Consider the following 22,767-nt stretch of genomic DNA (forward strand, 5'->3'; position numbering starts at 1 on the left):
TGGAGATGTCACCTGCCCTAGGGGGCAGCTCCTGCGGAAGAAGCTGTATTCGCTTCCCAGGGCTGTCGGAGCAGATCACCACAGGCTCTGACTTAAACACTGACATGTGTGTTCCCACAACTTTTGGAGGCCAGAAGTCCAAAATCAAGGACCAGTACCATGGTCCCTCCAAAAGTTTCTAGGGAAGAATACCTCCTTGCTTCTTCAGCTTCTGATGGTTGCTGGCAATCCTTGGTGTCCCTTGTCTTGCACAGCCTCACTGCCACCCCTGCCTCTGGTGTCCCAGGGCCTTCTTCCGTATGTATGCGTGTCTGTTTTCACAGGGTCTTCTCATAGGACACCAGCCGCGGGGGTTGGGGCCTACCCTAATCTAGTATGACCTCATCTTAACTAACGACATCTGCAAGGACCCCATTTCCAAATAAGCTCTCATGCTGAGGTTCCAGGTAGACGTTGGGGGAGGGACCCCGGGACACTCTTCAACCCGGTATGGAAGGAACTGGACAAGCTGAGCTTGTGTCCTTGCAGCTGTGACTTGGCATGTTTCTAGGATGCTCGTGCAAGTAGACACATATGACAACCGTGATTTGCCTTTATTTAGTCAGTCAGTTAGTCAGTTGGAGCTCTTTCAAAGGATTTATTTGCTACAGAATTGCTGGAGCCCACCAACAAGAGGAACCCAGGATTTATTTCTGTGTTTAAAAAATGTGTTTAAACATTTCTGTGTTTATTTTGCTCACAAGTGCCTCAACCTTCAAAACACAATTCTTTTTGCTCACTGTACTTTGCTCTCTCGTGATGGGCGTCTCTTCTTCGGGAAATATTACTGTCTGTCTCTGTCTAGGGTCCTTCAACGTTCTCCCTCCCTCTCATTGCTCATCCTTTCCCTGCCTCCTCCTTTCCCTTCTTTCCTTTCCTCCATGTTACCTTTTTTCCTTCTCCTCCAGCCACCAAAATATAATTGGCCATAATATAGAACCGAAGTTTATATATTTCTTATATTTACAGATGAGTTTTATATTCCTAGTGGTTTATTTTGAGAGCCTACACAGGGAATATTTTCTATTTTTCTTCATCCTTGGGGAAAAAAAATGCCTCCAAAAGCCTGCAAAGTTGTTTCTCTCTATATTTGACCGTTCGTGGATTATTGTTCCAAGAGTTTATTGAATTCATTAGGAAAAAGTCCCCTGTTGCTGCCCTGCTTCCTCTGATCCTGAGATGTTTTCCTGGAACCTCTTGGCATGGGAGGGTCTGGTTATTGCCAAAAACTTCCGTTAGTTTCTGGTACAACCAACTGTTCCCTTCTCTGGGCTTGGGCTGTTTGGGCCACAATTTGCAGATTGAGGAAACCTCCCATTGTAGGGACTTCGAAGGAGCCTGGAACTAGGTTCTAGAAAAAGGAAACAGAGTGGATTTTGGTGCCTTCCTGAGTGAGGACCGACCCTGAACCAGAGTCTGAAACTGTGTCTAGAGGCCCTGTCGGGCTACCAGCCACTAATGAAAAGTGTGTGTCCTTGAGCCAAGAAGCGCTCCAGGCTCCGTTTCCAGGATGCTTCTCCAACAGGGTTGGAAAGAACACGAGGACAATGGGGAGGCTCTTTCTGTCACAAAGCTTGGGGCCATGATCACTTCAGTAGACCCTTTGGCATTTGCAAATTTACCATTTGAGGTTTTGAATATTTAGGAATGGCCTGGAGGATGTAGACCTGAGGTGGGTGGTGTTTCCATGGCCCCTGTGGCGGGGCCATTCACTGAGATGAGATGTGCTCTAGTTAGCTCCAGGCTCCTTCCCGAGAAAGGCTGCGTGGGCTGGCACAGCTGTGATGGACAGAGCGCAGTGGGGGCTCGGTCGAAGATGTGGTCATAGTGGTTTCTATTCAAACGTGTCCCAGACAGAAAAAAATGCCCCAAGAAATATATTAAAATATTTACAAATTATGTATCTGATAATGGATTCATACCTAGAATATATAGAGAACTCCTAAAACTCAACCACACACACAAAAAAAAACTTAATTAAAAAATGATCAAGGAACTTAAGGTGTTTCTAAAGCAGATATACAAATGGCCAGTAAGCACACGAAGAGAAACTCAACATCAATAATCATTAGGGAAATGCAAATCGCAATCACAATGAGATCACACCATCAAGTGAAAACAGAAATAACAAATGACGGGGGGGATGTGGAGAAACTGGGACACTTGTGCACTGTTGGAGGGAATGCAGAATGGTACAGCTGCTATGGAAAACAGTAGGGTGCTTTTTCAAAAAATTAAAAATATAATTACCATATGATCCAGAAATTCCACGTCTGGGTATATACTTAAAAGAACTGAACATTGAGTTTCAAACAGATATTTGTATATTTATATTTATAGCGGCATTAATTACAATAACTAAAATGTGGAAGCAACTCAAGTGTCCATCAGCAGATGAATGGATAAGCAAAATGTGGCCCATATGCCCAGGGGAATATTATTCAGCCCTCAAAAGGAAGGAAGTGCTGACACGGGCTATGACATGGATGAGCCTGGAGGACATCATGTTAAGTGAAATAAGCCAGGCACAGAAAGACAAGTAGTATGCGATTCCACTCACATGAGGTTCTCGGAGTAGTCAAACCCAGGGAGATGGAAAGTGGAAGGGTGGCTGCCAGGGGCTGAAAGGGGAGGATGGGGGTTATGTTGTTTAATGTTTCAGTTTTGGGAGATGAAAGGTGTGGAGATGGACGGTGGTAATGGTTGTATGTTAGGAATAAATGGTTAAGATGGTAAACTTTACGTTCTGTGTGTTGTACCACAAAAGAAAAAAATTCTAAGTGCACCAGGCAAAAAAATATGCCCTGAGAACTCTTTAAATTAAAAAAAAAAAAGAAAGGATCTGTAAGAAAAAAAATGCATTTCTTTAAATATATTGACTAGCATTTACCCAGAGGATATTCAGAGGTTTTGTTAAAAAAAAAAAAAAAAAAAAAAAAAGCTGGGATTTGAAAAAGCATCCCTAGCCCTGACTGGTGTGACTCAGTAGATTGAGCACCATCTCGCAAACCAGAAGATCACAGGTTCAATTCCCAGTCAGGGCACATGCCTGGGTTGCTGCCCAGGTTCCCCAGTTGGGGGCTCTCGAGAAGCAGCTAACTAATATATCTCTCACACATTGATATTTCTTTCCCTCTCTTTCTCCCTCCCTTCCTCTCTCTCTAAGAAGTAAATACATAAAAGCTGGGGTTGGGGGGAAGCATCCCTAGAAAACAGAGCAATTATCCCTGCTCAGTGGTGGAGCACAACTTCCTAGTGGCCAGAAGGAATTTACCAAATATTCAGGGTCTCTGTTTGGACACGTGGTAACCCTGGCAACCTGAAGAAACAGAAGGGGCTCCGCTACCCGTCCTCGCTGCCCTAGAGCTAGCTGGGCCCGAGGAGTGCCCTGTGTGCGCGGCAGTGGGAAAAGGAAAACAAGCGTTTGTAGTAAAAACTCATTAAATGTTTGTTAAGCATATGAAAATCCAATCCGTGAATTAATTGCCTGCGGTTCAACGCTTATCAAAGATTTGAGACCTCAGATCCTTGTGAAAGATATTCTAGACATGTTGAACTATGCATTCATCTAGATTCTCTAGTTTTCTTCTTTGTGTTCAGTTAGAACATCGGAACAGAATCCCGGGAGCCACGGGAGCCATCGTGCGCCTCAGTGCTAGCCTCTGAGTCTTTGCAGATGAAAGGGTTGCGTTCTTCAACCCTGACTGTGGGTTTTTTGTAAACATCGGTCACTTCGGGGTCCAGTGGATGTCATACAGAGTTCTCCTGAACCAAAGCCTCCTGGTCGTGAGTTCCTGCTGAGGACACAGGCTTTCTTGGGTCACACAACAAACACTCGGCATCCCACGTGCTTCCTGTTTAACTCAGCTGCTAAAGAATTTAGAGCCAAATTCTGCCCCCAGTCGGAGTAATTCTCTACCGTCAAGTGCCTGGTCTCCCTCTTCCTTCAGATGGTATCTCTTCATTTTGACTCCTAACCACTGTATTTTACATGACCTTTAATCTTGTCAGCTACTTCAGGTCCTTTTTGGGAAAGGCCTAGCGCAATAATAAAAATTAAAATTGTAACTTAAAAATTAACTAATAGAAACAAGTCCTACTTTGGATTGTGTTCATTCAGAGGAATATCCCTACAGTCTGTGTGACCTTGGGTCAGTTTTTGTGATGTCTGAAGACTCAGAGCTGATTTCTTCATCAACCAAATGAGAGGGCTGGGCTCTGTTCTCCAGAAGTTCCCATTAGGTGCATGAATATATTCTTGTGCACCTACTGTGTGCCACACACTGTTAGAGGTGTTTGGGATATTTCGGTGAAGAAAACAGACAAAAATCCCTACCCTCATGGAGCTTAGATTCTAGCAAAGACAGAAATAAACAATACACATAGTAAGTGGCTTATACAGTATGTGAGAAGGTGGTGAGACTGTGGGGGAAAGAACCAAGCAGACTGAAAGGCAACAGGAAGCAGGGCTTGGGACAGGTGTCAGAGTTCGGTGGGGCGGTCTGGGCGAGCCTCCTGAGGAGGTGAGATTTGGAGTCGGCCAAGCAGAAGGCTACCTGGGGAAAGAGTGTTCCAGGCAGAGGGAGCAGCAACAGCAAAAGCCCTAAGGTACAGAGAGCATGGAGGCCAAAGGGCTGGGGTGGAGGGAGGGAGGAAGGGCGGGAGGGGGAGAGCAGTAGGAGAAGCGTCACTGCTGACTATGATATAAAAATAATCATTGCCTAATTGTAAATAAATGTTTATCCATGTGCTCATTCGAATACCCTGTGGTCTGCAGACCAGCAACATCCCAATCACCCTATCACCTGGACGCGTGTTCGAAATGCAGAATCTTAAGGATCCACCCCAGGCCCGCTGAATCAGAAGCCTCTGGTCCAGAATCCATAAACAGAAATCATAAACATATGATTATGCATCCTAGGTGAGAAGTCGTGTTCAAAAGGAGAGCCCCTTTGTAGATATGCAGGCATTTCTAACATCCTAAGCTTTACCAAACAGTCCATCTGGCTGAGACGAAACGGTTTGCTTGCCTTCATTGCTCACTCTCGCAAGGGCTTTTGAGGTCCAAGGCCCACCAAGAGTGCCACCTAGTGGCGTAAGAATTTTTACATTTCCAGGACAAGGGCTCCCGGCAGATTTCAAGTGTGTTGTTCAAAGTAATTGCAGTTTTAACACTATTGGCTTAGATTTTTCAAGTTACCTCCATGTCTGAAAAGATCCAGATGGGCTGAGGAACTGCTCTGGGTTAAAGGAGACTGAAGAGGCTGGGCAACTAAATGCAGCGTGTGATCCTGAATTGGATTTCAGACTGAGACCTGGGGCCTGTGGGTCAGGCAGTAACAGCTGCGGTAACCTTGAAACTTCCCCCACAGAGGTGTTTGTTCCTCTGGCTTATTTTCCTTGAGAGATTAAAGATCACACCTATGAGCCAAAGGGAAGCCGGAGCAGCGGTGTCCCAGCTCTCGGGCCCTGACTGCATCCTGGGCTCCATTTCTGCATTCCCTCTGTGCTTCCCTTCCTCCTTTTGTGTTATTTTAAATTACAAAAACAATGCATATTTATTGTGGAAAAAACTCAAACTACATAGAAGCCTTGAGAATGAAATTGGAACACTGTAATCAAAACCACACCCCTGCTCGGTGACACCTGTGCTGGAATAACCGGAGTGAATGGTTCCTTTCAGCCCTGCTTCTGTTTAGTGACAAACCCTGGCTGCGCCCATCCCACAGGGGCGGGGCTTTGTGTGCTTTGCCTTTCTAATCCACCGTGCCTGGCTTGCGCTAGGTCCTCATGAGACGTTGGCTGAATAAAGCACGTATTTCCTTTTATGTAAAAGGGATCATTTGAATATATTTTTCTTCTGCCTGCTGTTTTCATGTAATAGTAGATGTTTTCCTGCCACCAATACAGGTCTGCCTCATTGTCTTTTTCCTTTTTCTTTTTTGGCTCATTATTTTAAACTACCTAGTGCAACTGCATGGCATCCCCTGGTATGGAAGGACCTTCACTTATTTGACCAGTGGCCCATTAATGGTCTTCCCTCCCTTCCCCAGTTGCAAACAGCAGGGAAAGGCCTTGCAAACAGCACTGTGCACATGTGTGAGTGAGTGTTCTCTGAGCGAGATTTCTAGCTTGGAAACAGCCAGTCAGGGAACGAGCACATTTCACATTCAAAGGCTATTGTCCGTGGACTTGGTCAGGTACTTCCCTCCTCCTGGAAACTTCTGCTTCCCTTCTACACTGTACCTCACAGAGACCTTCTGCTCCTTGGGCACAGGGGAGGGAGTTGTGACCTTTTCCATTCTAAGGCCCGAAGCAGCTGGCTCAGGGGGCTTCTTCCTTAAGTGCAGGTGGGTCCAGACTTTGAGGAAATCCTATGAGGGGCGCCCTTGCTTGCCAGAGTCAGATGCAGACAGAAAGGGAGAGAACGTGAAATATGACAGCTAAGAATATTGAGCTTTGGGCAACATTCTAGGTGGTGGGCTGTCAGTCCCCTAGCTGCATCGTGGGTGGCAGCATCTCAGGTGAGGAGACCTGGCCAGTAGCTGAGCTTTTGGGGAGGGAGAACGAGAATGAGAGAGAGAGAGAGAGAGAGAGAGAGAGAGGTCTTCTAGGAAAACACACAAGCAGCACAAGCCCAGGAAAACAGATGAAGTGACGGGTGCCCACAGCTTTGGCAAAATTACCGACCACGTGCAAAAAGAAAACGAGCCGCGCGTTCCTCGGCTTTGCTGAAACAGTAATTATACTTGAAAAGCTTGCTAAATGTCCCTGTTAAAAAAGCACCCAGCTAGGCAATTTTTCTTTCACATTTAATAGCAATGATTCTTGTATCCTTTCTTGTCCAAAGTGGCCGTAATTGTGGGGTGTAAGGAGACAAGCACCCTCCTACTGCTGGTGGGAGAGGGAGAGGCAAAAATCTTTCTGAAGATGAAAGCTTTAAACGCCAGCCTGCCGTTTGGCTCAGTCATTTCATCTCTAGGACTCAATCCTAAGGCAACAGATAGACCCATAGGCAGAGATTTATGTACCAAGATGTTAAACACGTGCACACACACTGGGTCACAAGCGGGGTGGCGTAGCGGTGGTTGGAGCATCTCTATTTAAAGAAACAATGTTGGTGTTTCAGTTACAATATTATATTATTGAAATACACTATTATATTCATTTCAGGTGGACAGTGTAGTGGTTAGACAGTACCCACGGCACTGTACATAGTTGTGAACGCAGGTTACCATATTATCGACTATATTCCCTATGCTGTCCCTTACATCCCTGTGATGGCTTTGTAACTGCTGATTTGTACGTCTTAATCCCTTCACCTTTTCCACCCAGCTCCCCAATCCCCCTCCCATTTGGCAGCCACCAGTGTTCTTAGCTGTGAGTTTGTCTCTGTTTTGTTTGTTCATTTATTTCATCTTTTAGATTCTACACTTAAGTGAAATCATGTGGTATTTGTCTTTCTCGTCTGATTTATTTCACTTACATAATACGCTTAGATCCACCCATGTTGTCACAAGTGGTACGATTTTATATTTTTATGGCTGAGTAATATTCCATTATATATGGGTACCACATCTTCTTTATCCAGTCAACTATCAGTGGACACTTAGGTGACCACCTGTATTTTTAACAGGCTCACACAGGTTATTCTTATGCTAATATCAGTTTGAGAATGATTCACCCGATCCCTCTAGGATTATGGGTATTTCTTCTTTAAATATATATATATACACATATATATACACACACACATATATATATAAATCTCACAGTGGCCATGAATTACTTGTATAATAAGAAAGCTATACTAAGAAAATTGAGTAGAAGACGATAGGAAGTTTAGCGGGCAAACACCTGTTGTGAAATGAAGGAAGCACAGTCTGTCCTTTGCGACATTTACAGCCTACAGCTGGAGATGGCACGTGAAATATACATTCGCCCATATACGTAGAGAGACGTGCTGTACTGCAGGTAAGTGCCAGGTGCAGGGCTGGAGCAATTGAGGGAGTAATTAGCCCTGATTAGGAGCCTTGGGAACCTGTTTCCGGAGCAGGGGACATTTCAGTCAGCCCTTGATGCTTCTACAGGGCAGGGAGGGGCAGAGGGAACAGCAGTGCTGGCTGAGGAAACGGCTCAGGCAAAGGTGTGGAGGCACGAATGCCCTTGCACGCATGGGGCAGCGCGAGCAGTGAGGTGCAGCTGGAGCAGAAGGTTGGCGTAAGGCACAAGAGGAGGTGTGGCCAGAGAGGCAGGCAGGCAGGCCAGCCCAGGGCAGGTCCTGAACTGGAGCAGGAAGGCCAGTAGTTCCCAGACTGGGTACCGAGGAACACCAGTCCCCCTTCAGGCTCTGATGGATGCTCAGCGCAAAGGGGTTCCATGGCAAAATGGCTTTGGAAAACTCTAGGTTAAAGGGAGCAAATCCCAAACTGCTTTCATCACAGACCCACCACCAACCCGCGCCCCACACCCGTGGACTTGACTGCTGTTGTTTTAAAGAAGCTGCAGAACCGGCGAGCTGCTGAGCGAGGAGGGGGTACTGAGGGCGCCTGTAGGCCTAGAACCAGTGGCTCTGGAGGGTGATGAGACTTTTACCGAAAGTGCAAGCACAGTGGCATTTGTGTGAGGAAAACAATGAGCTGGGTCTAACTCCGACCCTTCAGCAGGACTTAGGGCCGGCTCTAAAAGCTACTCCTTGATTGATTTTTTAAAAAATATATTTTATTGGAGAACCAAGATGGCGGCGTAGGTAGACACACTACGCCTCCTAGCACAACCAGAACTGACAGAGAATCGAACAGCAAGGGGGACCAACACCAAGAAAATAGAAAATAACCATTCATCCAGACTGGTAGGAGGGGCGGAGACGGGCACCGGGGTGGAGAGGACTCGCGTGGCTGTGGCGGGACTGAGACTGGCGGAGTGTGGGACAAATGGCGCAGGCAGAATGAGCACTAGCAGACCGTGCGGCCCCACATTTGCACAGATAAACCCAGAGGGCCGGACTCAGAGTGGCGGAGAACGGGGCAGGCAGAGCAGCGGGTAGCACCCCGCAGCACCACATTCGCCCACAGATAAACCGGACGAACGGTGGGGAGCGAAGCAGACCGAGTAACCCAGGGCTCCAGCTCAGGGAAATAAAGCCTCAAACCTCTGATTGAAAACGCCCGTGGGGGTTGGGGCGGCAACAGGAGAGACTCCCAGCCTCACAGGAGAGGTTGTTGGAGAGACGCACAGGGGCCTAGAGTGTGCACAGGCCCATTTACTCGGGAACCAGCACCAGAGTGGCCCAGTTTGATTGTGGGTAGCAGAGTGAAAGATTGAAAGCTGGAGGAGAGTGAGGCGGGCGCCATTGCTCCCACTCGGCCCCTCCCCCACGTACAGCGTCACAGCGCAACGACCAGCATTACCCCACCCCGGTGAACACCTAAGGCTCCGCCCCTTAAAGTAACAGACGCGCCAAGACAAAAAAAAAAAAAAAGGCCCAAATGACAGAACACTTCAAAGCTCCAGAAAAAATACAACTAAGCGACGAAGAGATAGCCAACCTATCGGATGCACAGTTCAAAGCACTGGTTATCAATATGCTCACAGACTTGGTTGAATCTATTCGAAAAACAGATGAAAAAATGAAGCCTATGCTAAGAGAAGCAAAGGAAAATGTACAGAGAACCAATAGTGATGAGAAGGAAACTGGGACTCAAATCAATGGTGTGGACCAGAAGGAAGAAACAAACATCCAACCAGAAAAGAATGAAGAAACAAGAACTTGGAAAAATGAGGAGAGGCTTAGGAACCTCCTGGATGCCTTGAAACATTCCAACATCCGAATTATAGGGGTGCCAGAAGGAGAAGAGGAAGAACAAAAAATTGAAAACTTATTTGAACAAATAATGAAGGAGAACTTCCCTAATCTGGCAAAGGAAATAGACTTCCAGGAAGTCCAGGAAGCTCAGAGAGTCCCAAAGAAGCTGGACCCAAGGAGGAACACGCCAAGGCACATCATAATTACATTACCCAAGATTAAATGCAAGGACCTACATCCAAGATTACTGTACCCAGCAAAGCTATCACTTAGAATGGAAGGGAAGATAAAGTGCTTCTCAGATAAGGTCAAGTTAAAGAAGTTCATCATCACCAAGCCCTTATTATATGAAATGTTAAAGGGAGTTACCTAAGAAAAAGAAGATCAAAAATAGGAACAGTAAAAATGACAGCAAACTCAGTTATTAACGGCCAAACATAAAACAAAAACGAGAGCAAACTAGGCAAACAACTAGAACATGAGGGTTGTCATTAAGGGAGTGGGAGGGGGAGAGGGGGGGAAGGTACAGCGAATAAGTAGCATAGATGATAGGTGGAAAATAGACAGGGGGAGGGTAAAAATAGTGTAGGAAATGTAGAAGCCAAAGAACTTATAAGTATGACCCATGGACATGAACTATAGGGGGGGAATGTGGGAGGGAGGGGGGTGGGCAGGATGGAGTGAAGTGGGGGGGGGAAATGGGACAACTGTAATAGCATAATCAATATATTTTAAAAATATATACTTTATTGATTATGCTATTACAGTTGTCCTATTTCCTCCCCTTTATTCCCTTCCACCCTGAACACCCCGTCCCACCCGCTTCCCCCCCTCCTTTCGTTCGTGTCCATGGCTCATACCTATAAGTTCTTTGGCTTCTACATTTGCTACACTGTTCTTAACCTTGATTTTTTTTTTCAGGGTTGTAGACACAATGACTGCTCCCAGATTCAAACTGCATGTTGTTTTTCTTTGCCAGACTCGGAGGTTTTTTGTCTTTTCCCCAGTTTATAATAACCAAAAAAGGAAGAAATATTAATACATTTGAGGTGGGAAAATTATTCAGCTCTAGCCTGAAAATTTCCATGTGTGTGTGTGTCTGGGTCCTGTCTTTGGAGGGAGTCTGCAGTCCCACAGCCCTGGGGCGGGGGTGGGGGTGGCCACACTGCCTTCTGTGTGGATGCCGGTGGCGCTTAGATATTTCCACACTGAGAGCCTTCAGCACACGCCCTTATGAACATGTGTGTTCACCGTGAGTCCGCCGCTCGTTATGAAGAACAAACTGTAACGAGAGGACCGAGTCAGACTTTTTGCTTAAATCTGATCCTTGTGACTTCCCAGGAAGATAGTGCAAGGCAGCATCCTTTTGTACGACAGAACACTGACCTCCTGGGTCCCTGGCCAGCGCTCCATCCACTTTCTTGGCTGGGCTGCCTTCCCATTCCCGAGGGGCCTGCTTTGATTAAGGAGGAGGCTCCAGAAAGCGCCCTTTAACCTATCTGTAAACCTGTTAACCAGGAGGGGGACAGGCCATGGGTGGTACTGATGATGATCACGGGTAACTGTGACCAGATGGCTGCATTAGTTTCCTAGGGCTACTGTGACAAATTAGCACAAACTGTGTGGCTTAAAGCAACACACGTCACACATTTTTTTCCTCTGTCAGTTCTGGAGGCCAGAAGTTCAAAATCAATATCACAAAGCTAAAGGCATTGTCAGGGCCATGATCCCTCCAGGGGCCCTAGAGGAGAGCCTGTTCCTTCCCTCTCGTGGCTTCTGGAGGCTGCCGGCATTCCTTGGCTTGTGGCCACATCACTTCAGGACCAGCATCTTTAAATCTCCCTCTGCTCCTATCTTATGAGTTCGCTTGTGATTGCAGGTAGGGTCCAGCCAGATAAACCAGGATCATCTCCCATCTCCAGATTCCTAATTTGATCCCAGCTGCAAAGATACGTTTTCCATATAAGGTCACGTCCACAGGTTCCAGAGATTAGGATGTGGCTATTGGAGGGGAGGGGAGCATCTTTCAGCACACCACAATGGCCGAATAGATCCACTCGTCTGCTAGCTGTCTTTCAAGGCCCTAGGGAATGGGAGCTGAGAGGAAACCATCCAATGAAGTTTGAATTCCAGCTTTGGGTTTTTCTCTCAGCCGTGGGATCTGTTTTAGAGTTCTCTTTACTCATTTATAGTTACTCCTCTGTTATAGGTTATAATTCTTCATAGTAAACTTTTCTGGTTCAATTTACTATGCAGTTTCTCTCCTGAATGTTACATAGACATTGTGAATTTCACCTTTTTGGGTGCTGGATATTTTTATATTCCCTTAAATATTTCTGAATTTTGTTCTGGGATGGGGTTAGGTTGCTTGGGAACAGTTTCATCCTTTCAAGGCTTGCTATTAAGCTTTTCAAGGCAAGATCAGTGTGGCGTTTGGTCTAGGGTTAGTTTTCCCCCTTCTACAGAGGCCAAAAACCCAATGCCCCATGAATTACAATGTTGTCCACCCTGGCTAGTAGGAACACAGGCCACTCCTGGTCCTGTCTGGTCCTGGACCAAAGAAGGCTCTCTCTGCTCCATCCAGGTGGTTCTTTTTCTGGCTCCTGGTAGTTCCCTCAGATGTTTGTGCTGATCAATACTCAGCTGGTGGCTTGAGCAGGACCCCGTGGACACCCAGCTCTATCTTCTCAGTTCCAGGAACCTTGCCAGGCTTCGTTTGGATTCTTCCTGCCCACACTACAGCCTGCAAGCCCTCCAGGCAGTTAGCCGGGGCAAGCGCAGGGTTCACTTCCTTTGTCTCCCACTCCCAAGGATCACTGCCCTCCGCTGCCTGACGTCCAATGTCTCGGCCACCACTGTTGCACATATTTTATCTGGGTTTTAAGTTGTTTCAGGCTGATCTGTTATTCTGTCTTGGTCAGACACAGAAGTCAAATCTAATATTTAAGTATTCATTTATTCAATGCATGAAGAAAAACATTATTGCTCATCAGTCTTAGGGATGCAGCAGTGAACAAAACAAATGAAAAGTCTCTGCCTTCCTAGAGCTTACATTCCTATGGCAACTGATGAAAAATATTTCTAATGCTGTGTGAGCTCTCAGAACATGTCCTGGCTGTGAATCCACCCCAGCCCTCGCTGCCCCAAAGTTGTACTGAATTGCCACTGTAGCCTCTCCCCAACCCCCCTTCCCCACTCACAGTGCCCACAATACCAGTGGTGGCCCCTCCTTTTCTTTTCCAAAATAATTCATAGAATTCTTCAAGCCGCCTTATCTGTGCATGCCTGTGGAAAGAGACATGATAAATACCTCCAACGCCAGGAAAGTGTAATTTATGTTTTTAATTATATCTTTCTAGCATCAAGGGAGGCATTTCCTTCCTTCCTAGCTCCACAGCATCACACTTGTTCTTTAGCAAATAGGTTGAGATCAAGCCTGGGTTCTCCTAGGGTCACAGATAACCAGTCCTAATCGACACCTTGCATCTGACAGCTCAAAGCCAAGGTCTTATTTTAGCCCTGGTACTGTTTGAAATTGAGGAGATAGCCAACGCCACATCCATCTTTGTCTGCCCAGTGGCACAGGCTGGGCAATGGCCACAAATATATATGTGCATGTGTGTGCGTGTGTATAAAATAACAGCTTGATTGAGATATAGTTCACATACCAAAGAATGCATCCTTTTAAAGTATACAACGCAATGATTTTTAATATATTCAGAGTTCTGCAACCACCACCACAGTTAATTTTAGAAGATTCTTTATCACCTCCCAAAAGAAACCCCATATCAACCAGTAGTTGTTCCTCATTTCCCTTCCTCCCCTGGGCCTAGGAAAATACGGATCTACGTTCTGTCTCTATGGATTTGCCTATTGTGGTTGTTTCATGTAAATGAGACCAGATCACACGCGGTCCTTTGTGTCTGGCTTCCTTCACTTAGCATCGCGGTTTCAAGGCTCACGGTGTTGGAGCGTGTATCAGTACTGCACCCCTTTTTATCGATGCACCATATTTTGTCCAGCCAGTCGTCACTTGATGGACATTTGGGTTGTTTCCCCCTCTTGCTTATTATGAATAACGCTGCTGTGAGCATCTGTGTGCATGTTTTGGGGTGGTGGACATAAATATTTATCATCACTTTCCACTGTGGTCGATGGGGTGCTTGAGACAAAGTCAGAGAAAGGGGCCACAAGAGGCAGCCCAGTTTCTGACTGAGGGCCCCTGGATCTGTGTGTAATAATAAGAGTTAAAATAATCACTACTAATAATAGCTCCCATGTATTAGACACTGTTTCAGGGGCTTTGGGCTTTGCATCCTATAATATAACTGTAATTAAATGTAATAATTCAATCTTCACTGCACAACCCTGTCCTAACAGCATCACCTTCCTCTCACAGATGATGACAGTGACCTCAGACAGGGGAAGGGGCAGAGCCGGGAGGAAACCTGCCATCTGCCTCCAGAGCCCTGCTCGTGTGCACGACGTCAGCGTGTCACTTCTGGCTGTCCGTGAAACAATGCCAGCCCAGGAGGAAGTTGTCTAGACTCCACAGTGAGAAGACAGAGCCTGGCAATTCCGGAAGGGACTCTGACTGCTTGCATCAGAATTTTCGGGCAGAAACAACAAAACTCATTATGTCAAAGGTCCCCAAATGATTCTGCTGCAGCTGCCCCGGACGCCACTCATTGGGAACCTCGGGTCAGCTCCCTCCACTTTACTGGGAAGGAAGCTGAGGCTTGGCGGAGCTGGTTTAGTCCTTACAGAACAGGGGTGACCCCAGGGTCTGATGTGGGTGGAGTTGCCGAGGACCCAGGTGCAGGCTCTTCCAGAGCACCCGCTTCTATTGGGTGGTTTTCTGCTGGGATGTCAGTTGGGTTTTCTCTGCACTGGTGGCAAACAGTGAGGCAGGTGGGCTCCTCTATGATCAAAGCTGGACACAGTGGGGACAAGTTTCTAGAAAGTGTCAGGCTGAACATAGACTAGCGGTGTGATGGGCGAGCCAGATTCATGCAGGATGTATAATGGGCTAGTCATAAGAAATCCTTGAACAATGTTTCTCACCTAAGGACCATTACATGAGGTCTCTTGGATACCCCCAGGACCCATGGACTGAGATGAACCTTGGGTTAGAGGTCCCACGGTAGAAAACCCAGGGTGACATTTATGCTGCCTATGGAGCTGTATACCATTGTCAGTTTAATTCTTCCCTGGATTTTTGTCTAAGAGTAGTTGCTCCATTTGACCACAAGGTGGCGATAGCAGGCTTGATGGCCAATAGCTGGGGGCGGTAGGCATTGTTGGCTTGAAAAAGAAAATTGTGCCCTGGCCGGTGTGGCTCAGTGGACTGAGTGCTGGCCTGCAAGCCAAAGGATCACTGGTTTAATTCCCAGGAAGGGGTGCATGCCTGGGTTGTGGGCCAGGTCTCTGGATGGGGGTGCAGGAGAGGCAACCACACATTGATGTTTCTCTCCCGCTCTTTCTCCCTCCTTTCCCCTTTCTCTAAAAATAAATAAGTAAAATGTTTAAGAAAAAGAAAAAGAAAATTGTAAGATTGCCCTCTTCTTAACTGATCAAATCTTACATTTCTTTTTCCTAGTCTGCACTTTCCAAATTTTCTGCAGTGAGCTTGCATTGCTTTTACAAAAGCAGATTTTGGAGGTGGATCACCACTCAAAGGTAAGCCGTTATTTTAATATATTAACTCTGGATACTTTTCCTTGACCTGGTTGTGGTTATACAGTAGTATAATTTTTTAATAGTATTTAAACTTGATATTATAATAATTTTATATCCGACTGAAAGTTCTTCATAAACACGTTTATCACCATGAATTATGCAGTGACTATATATTAAGAGCGTAGTAAGAACCAGACACTTTGCTGCATGTTTTATGTGCGTTTTTACTCAGTCCTCACAATAGTAGAGCCTATTTCACTAGGGGGGTACAATTATTGCTCATGTTTTATCTATGAATAAAATGATGTTTTGAGAAGTCTCCATAGGAAATGGTGGATTCAGACTTTCAACATCACTGCCTTTCCCTGCTCATAGTGCCATTTCGTTGGGTTTTACCGTAACTTACTTAACCATTGTACCTTGTGTAATTGATTGCCAAATTTCATCGTTGTAAATAAAGCTGCAGAAAACATCTTTATGTACAAAGCTTTTTCTGAATTCAGGACAGATTTCCGGAAACAAAGTTATCAATTCTAAACATTTTTCAGGCTCTTGATAAATACACAGCACCAGATAAGAACGAAAAATTTCAGGAAAACTGGAACTCAGGCTGCATATTTCATGATATTAAGGAATTATTGTTCATTTTCTAGGTGTGCTAATAGTACTGTGGTTATGTCTCTTCAAAGAGCCTTTTCTAGAGCTACAGAGCAAAGTATTTATTACAAGTGAAATAATATTATCTAGAATTTACTTAAAAATAACCCAGTAGAGGGAGGAGTAGGAGATTGGTGAAGAAAATTAGGCATGTATCAATCATTGATAAAGTTGGGCTATGGGTACACACGCGTTGATTATGCTATTCTCTCTGCTTTTGTGCATGTTTAAAAATTTCTGCGATAGCCCTGGCCGGGTAGCTCAGTTGGTTAGAGCATCGTCCCGATACGCCAAGCTTGCAGGTTTGATCTAGGGTCAGGTCACATACAGGAATCAACCAATGAGTGCTTAGGTAAGTGAACAACAAATCGTTGTCTCTCTCTCTGTTTCTCTCTCATGTCAATTTAAAAATAAAACAAATAAAAATTCTATGATAAAAAGTTTAAAATAAAGCTATGAAAATATTATAATCTGCAAGAGATGCCAGCCCCATAATTCCCATTCTGCCTAATGAGTGCAAACAGCAGAAAAGCAGGAGAAAAGGTAGCCTTTAGAACAGTTCTGTTCAACTCCCTCTTGCCATCTAACAAGAATTAAGGTCTCCCTGAAGCCATAACATATGAGTCGATTTTGTTTTACTAAAACTTTTATTTATTTTTTAATAGGAACCTAGAACTGGAAAGAGTCTTAGCAGTCTGGTCCTCATTCCTTTTAACCTCTTAGAAGCCTCTTCCACCTCACAGTCGGAGCTCTACGACAATCCGTGCGCGCACATGCCAGCCGCCGTCCCGTACAGGCTTTGTCAGTTCCAGAAATGGGCCGTGGGGAAGCTCACCTGTCATTTTAATCTAAAAACCAAAGTGTTTTGTGTCTTATGGTGAATATTGAGCACTGTGTTTTATGGTGAGCATGGTGCATTGGAGACTGTCCCCTGGGGGAGGTCACAGCACCAAAAGGAAAGACAGCTACGGGACAAATCCAGAAGAGGAAGCTGATGAAAGGCTGCAAACACCACAGTACCCCACTCTGTAGTAGGGCTTGGTGTTCCCGTCTTCAACAGTCCTTAAGGGGAAGCAAAATTCAGCACACCCGCCCCTCTTTTTGTTCTGGCTTGGCCACAGAAACAGGAATGTCTACGTATCCTTATAGATCCCATGTGATTTAGGGAATAAGATCTTTTAAGACCGAGTTTACTCCCTTAAACAAACACCACTACCGCAGGCTTTCTTTAGGTTCCGTGGATGTTGGATATAAAGTCACTGGAGCCGCTGCCCTCCTCCGTCCGACCCTACATGGGGCAGATTCTGTACTTTCCCCAGGCTGTGGACACTCCATCCTAAGGATTCAGACTAGAGGGTTTGGCCTCTGTTTTCTCAGGGTGCTGCTTGGCTCTCTTGATGGGTCTTGTCAGTTTGAAGTTTCTAAGGCATAGAAAGAAATGATATCTGTCACCCCACCATGGAGTGAGAACAAGAACTATTCTGGCTCATTCCAGCAGCCTAAAAATATCTCAACTCAGCTTGCAGGAACTTTTTTCTGTCTTTCCTTACGGGAGATGAGGCTGGAGGCAGGCAGGACCTCCCAAACTCGAGCTGGGTAGAACTCATGTCTATAAGAAGCGAGGGGAAGAGAAGAGCTGAGACCCGTTTCCTCGAGTTCAACAGGCCTGGGGAGGGCCCTTCCCTCTCACTTAGTAGACGTCACTCCTTCAGCGACCAATGGTTATTAAGGGCCTGGTCTTGCAGAAGGGGAAGAGGCAAGACCCCATCCCTGCTCTCCTGGAGCTCATGGTTCAAGGACAGACATGCTACTAATTACCTGAATCACTCTTGATTAAGTGTCACAAAAACAGACACAGGACCAGAGGGACCCAGGTCACTCTGATTGACAACCCAGGGCCAAAGGGGAATGGGTTACCAGGGTGACAGGTTCAACTTCATTGCTACTGGAGGAAGAGTTTGGTAAAGGTGAGGAGGTCTGCGAAGAAGGAGGTGGATATTGATGGGAAAGGTTGGGTTTCAACCTTGATTGACCTGCAGAAGGGGAGAAAAGGCAAGGTCTCCTGTTGTTCCTGGGGCTCTCTGTTGGCATGAACATGAGCCAGAATTATAGCCGACTCATTAATTCTACAGCCAAGCTCTGGGAAAGGTCACCGAGGGGCAATCATAGCTGCATGGGGCCTTGAGTGATGGCAGCCAGGCCCTGGGCTGCCACATCCTTCCATGCTACACAAACCAGTTGTTTCCAAGGTCTGCTGCCCACTGTGAGCACCCCCTCCCTGGCATTCCACCCGTGGACGAGGTGTTTGCAGGTGAGGGCCAGATCTTCTTATCAGGCATTTTCTTTTTTGGCAGGCAAGTTTTCTCTGTTGCCCAAATACCATTAGAAAGGCATTAGTAGGGACTGGGGTGGGGGGTGGGCGGTGGAGAAACACCAGCAATCCTATCCCTCTCTCGTATCACCATGAAAGTTTACTGTGCAGGAGAAAGAAGGGGAATGACAGCAGCCAGCTGCTAGAAAGCCAGAGAGCTTAGGGCTTGATAAGGTCAAGAACAGAAAACTGAGGGCATGCACGCAAATGCCACAGGTAGACTTGGTGGTCAGAAGATGTGGGATTTCTGTCTGGCTGGGCCTATATTTCCAGGAAAGGATGAGATTAGGTCAGCAGCTGGGCAGGGAGGGAGGCGTTGTGTGTCGAAATACAGCTAGCAGTTGTCCCAGAGAGTGGGGAAAGTGAATTTGCTCAGGAAATACAAGCTTGCTGGCCAGGGTTGATTGCCCATTTAAGGTCTGTGATTCTCAATTCAAAGTGGAAGCACTGAGTGAGATTAAAAGCAGAGAAAGCATTGAAAAGCATTGAAAGCTCATGCGGGCTTGGAGATGGAAAGAAACAGACAGATTTGAGATAGAGTTTGGATGTGACCAAACCAGGACTTGCTTGTGGATTGGATGTGACCAGGAAAGGACGAAACCATGAACAACTCACTGTTGCCATGGTCGGTGTGGCTCAGTTGGTTGAAGCGTTGTCTTGTCCTGTAGACTGAAGGGTTGTGGGTTTGATTCCTGGTCAGGTTGTGGGTTTGATTCCCAGTGGGGGTGCATATGAGAAGGCAACCAATCAGAGTTTCTCTCTCACATCAGTGTTTCTCTCTCTCTTTCTCTCTGAAATCAATGAAAAAATGTCCTTAGAGGAGGATTAAAGAAACAATAACTCATTGTTAAATGGGTAGGCAATGGTGCCACTGACTAAGATGGGGGTGGGCAGAGACCAAGAGTCTATTAGAAGAATTTGAACATGAGATGATTGACAGGCATCCATGAGAGACCAACCAGGCAGTTGGGTAAGGCCGGGCATAAGGGAAAGGCTGTGTTTTCTCCTCTGCTCTGGAATGTATGAAAACCATACCATGAGCTGAGCCCGGGTATGTGAGGTTCGCCACCCTGACTCGCACAAAGAGGAAGAAAGGTGTCGGCACTAGACTGCAAGCTCCTCGCAGGCAGGACTGGGGATTTGTTCACTGCTGGGCGTCTGTGGCCTTGCAGGGCCCCTGGGAGACAGGAGGTGTTCCACCAGTACATTCTGGTTGGGCAGATGAAAAGCTTTATTTCCACTCCCCAACCTTAGCCTCCAGAAACTGGGTGACTTTCTAAAGTCTGGGACAGAGCTTCATAGCTTAACGAGCGAGGCCTTACTAATTACAACAATGATGACAATGATTTGGGGATGACTAAGACCCAGGAAGGGCCAATGACTCTTCTGAATAATCCCTTAAATGGGTCATACCACGGTGTCTCAGAGTAACGTGAGTGGCAGGTGGATGTAGGAGAGTTCCACCAGTAGGAGGGGTTTGCTTTGTGACCTCAGGCCGGCTGCTTGCCTTCTACAGCAGCCCTTTGAAAACTTTTTTATGGGAGTGATAGAGATCTACCACCCCAAATGGCCAAGCTCATAAAATAGCGCCTCTGCCGCAAACAAGGGAACCTGTAAACCAGAGGCTGAGCAGCAGTCCGCAGAAGCAGAGATTGTCTCTGCGTCAGGAAACTTGACCGAGGCCCTGGACACTGTGAAAGAGGCCAGTCATTTTCTAGCCAACAGACAGCTGTGGGACTCGGCCTTGAGAAGGCAGATGGGAAGTGTAGTCTGCGTTTGTTCTGCTCTCTGTCTGGGTGTCCCAGGGACCCGTGGGGGTGTCACAGTTCCTCTGGCTAAACTGAGTGGGTGTTGCCTGTGGGATGGAAGGCCTCTGCTCATCTCCCCTTGCCAAGTTACACGGCCCCATGATTGAAATCACCGGAGCTTGGGGAAAACAGGTGCCCGGAGCGTGGGCATGCCACAGAAAGAGAGAAGAGGGAACTGGCATGGGGTGAGGAACAGAGAGGCCGCAGCCACACAGTCTTCCTACAAAAGTGAGGCCATGTGGTGGGCAGACACAAAAGCAGCCGTAAAACAAAAGAGACGGAGGCTCATGGGATTTAAGTTTGGAATGGCCTAACCTCTGTGACGTTATAGAAGGGAAAACCGAAGTCCAGCAAAGGTCATCCTCTTATTCACCAGACATTTTTTAAGAGCCAACTATGTGCCAGGTGCTGGGCCATTGTTTGGTTACATATTGCTGCACAACACATTGCCCTGACCTCAGAGGCCTAGAACAACAGATATTTTGTTACAGTTCACACCTCTGTGGGTTGACTGAACTCAGCTATGGGGTTATTTTGTTCCATATGGTGATGACTGAGGCTGTGGTCATCTGGGGCAGGACTCAGCTGGAACCTCCCAGGTGCTCACTCATGAGCTGGTAGTTGGTGTGGACTGTTGGCTAGAGATTAGCTGGCCATTGCACCGGCCTGCCTTGGTTCTCTTCTATATGGCTTCTTCACATGGCTCGGGCTTCTCAAAGCTTGGTAGCTGATTTCTAAGAGCCAGGAAGTGGAAGGTGTCAGTCCTCTTAAGGCCTGGGCTTAGAAGTCCCAGAATGTTGCATTTTATTGGTCAAAACCAGTCATAGAGTATATTAGTTACCACTGCTGCATAACAAATAATCCCCAAACTTAGAGGTTTAAATGACGATAAATATTCATCTCTCGGTTTCTGTGGATTAGTCAGGAATTCTGGGGCAGTTTTGCTGGGTGGTTCTGTCCTGGAATACCTCATGAGATGCAGTCAGATGTCAGCCACAGCTGTACTCATCCGAAGGCCTGATTGGGACTGGAGGGTGGCTCATTCACCTAGTTGGCAAAGCGGTGCCTGCTGGTGGCGGGAAGACTCAGATTTTCTGTACACGGGCCACTCCACAGGCTGCTCGAGTGTCCTCGTGACATGGTGGCTGGCTCCCCCCAGACTGAGTGGTCCACGAGGCCCAGGTAGAAGCCTCAGTGCCCTTCATGACGTCAGACTCGGTCACCTCTGCCATTCTCTTTCTGTCACACAGACCAATCCCTGATTCACCGTGAAGGTGATTATGGAAGGACATGAAGGACCAGGAAGGGAGGATCCCTGGGACCATCTTGGAGGTGGGCCGCCACACAAGGCCAGCCTGGATGTCCAAGGGGTGGAGAAATAAACTCTATCTCTGGATGGGAGGAAGAGCCAAGACTCTGTGGCCACCTTGAGTCCACCAGAGCCTCCGGCGATGCAGCAGAGGCCCGAGCAGAGGGGCTTTGTGCTCACAGAGCTTCCAGTCTGGCAGAGTGCACAGAAAAGTAGCAAATGGATGCGTCTATCATGTTCATTACACAGATGAGGCTCGGAAAAGACCAGTATGCCCACTACCATGTAGCGAGTGATGGCAGGGCTGAGATGAATGAATACTGAGGCCTTCGGCCCCTAAGCCGAGTCCTTCTTTCCCTTACCCTGCCCAGCACTGCTGTTCACTGTGCCCCAGTGCTGAATTCTGACTAGGGGGCACAAAACTGGATGCAGTGTCAGATAGGCGTGCCAAGCAAATTATGTTTTTAAAAAGAACAGAAGGGAATGTAAACAAATGTTGGCAATCGTTAATAGGTGGTAAGAAAACAAGGGAGTTTTTTCTTCCTTCTTCTAGGTTTCTGTATTTTTTTAATACTCTACATTGAGCTTCTGTCACTTTCGCAATAGAATAACCTAAACCATTTCCTGCTGTGGTGGATCACAGCGGTGGTGAGCAGGGGAGAGGGGAGCTGGGGGCTTGGAGGGGAGGTGGGGCAGCTGGGGAGGAGGCTGCTGTCTGGATTTTGGTTCCTCCTCTGCTGTGTGGTATTTATTCCTTGTGCTTCAAGTTTTTGGTTCTTCTGAACGTCACCTGTTGTTGATTAGCTCACCTGTGCAAACAAAGCTGCACCCCTTTGCTGAGGTTGAAAGGAAGAACCTCCTGGGAAAGAAAAGCTGTGTTTCCCACACTCCAGGAGTGGGCAGAGCAAAGGAAACTAGAGGGTTGAAGTTTCCCCTTCTTGATGGGTTAGACCTATAACGCTGCTTTCTGGTCCAAGGTTAAGGTGACTGCCTCTCAAATGAAATTATTTACTGGGAGGAGAGAGAATATTTGAAATTGATGTTTCCTGGAAACTCCAAGATATGTCACCACTGAAGATAAAAGCTGTTTGATTATGTG

At 46.7% G+C, this 22,767-nt stretch overlaps 1 protein-coding gene across 1 annotated transcript in view; it reads left to right on the forward strand.

The window, feature by feature from the left end:
• TEX2 (testis expressed 2) overlaps window positions 1–22,767 on the forward strand; it is a 124,429-nt gene that overhangs the window by 2,711 nt on the left and 98,951 nt on the right. The window contains exons 2-3 of the mRNA XM_053910720.2: window positions 14,244–14,545; window positions 15,444–15,523. The gene's annotated coding sequence lies outside the window, so the exon portion shown is untranslated. The remainder of the gene's footprint in view (window positions 1–14,243; window positions 14,546–15,443; window positions 15,524–22,767) is intronic.

The sequence above is a fragment of the Desmodus rotundus genome, chromosome 9 (genome assembly GCF_022682495.2).
Source record: "Desmodus rotundus isolate HL8 chromosome 9, HLdesRot8A.1, whole genome shotgun sequence".
Lineage (NCBI taxonomy): Eukaryota > Metazoa > Chordata > Mammalia > Chiroptera > Phyllostomidae > Desmodus > Desmodus rotundus.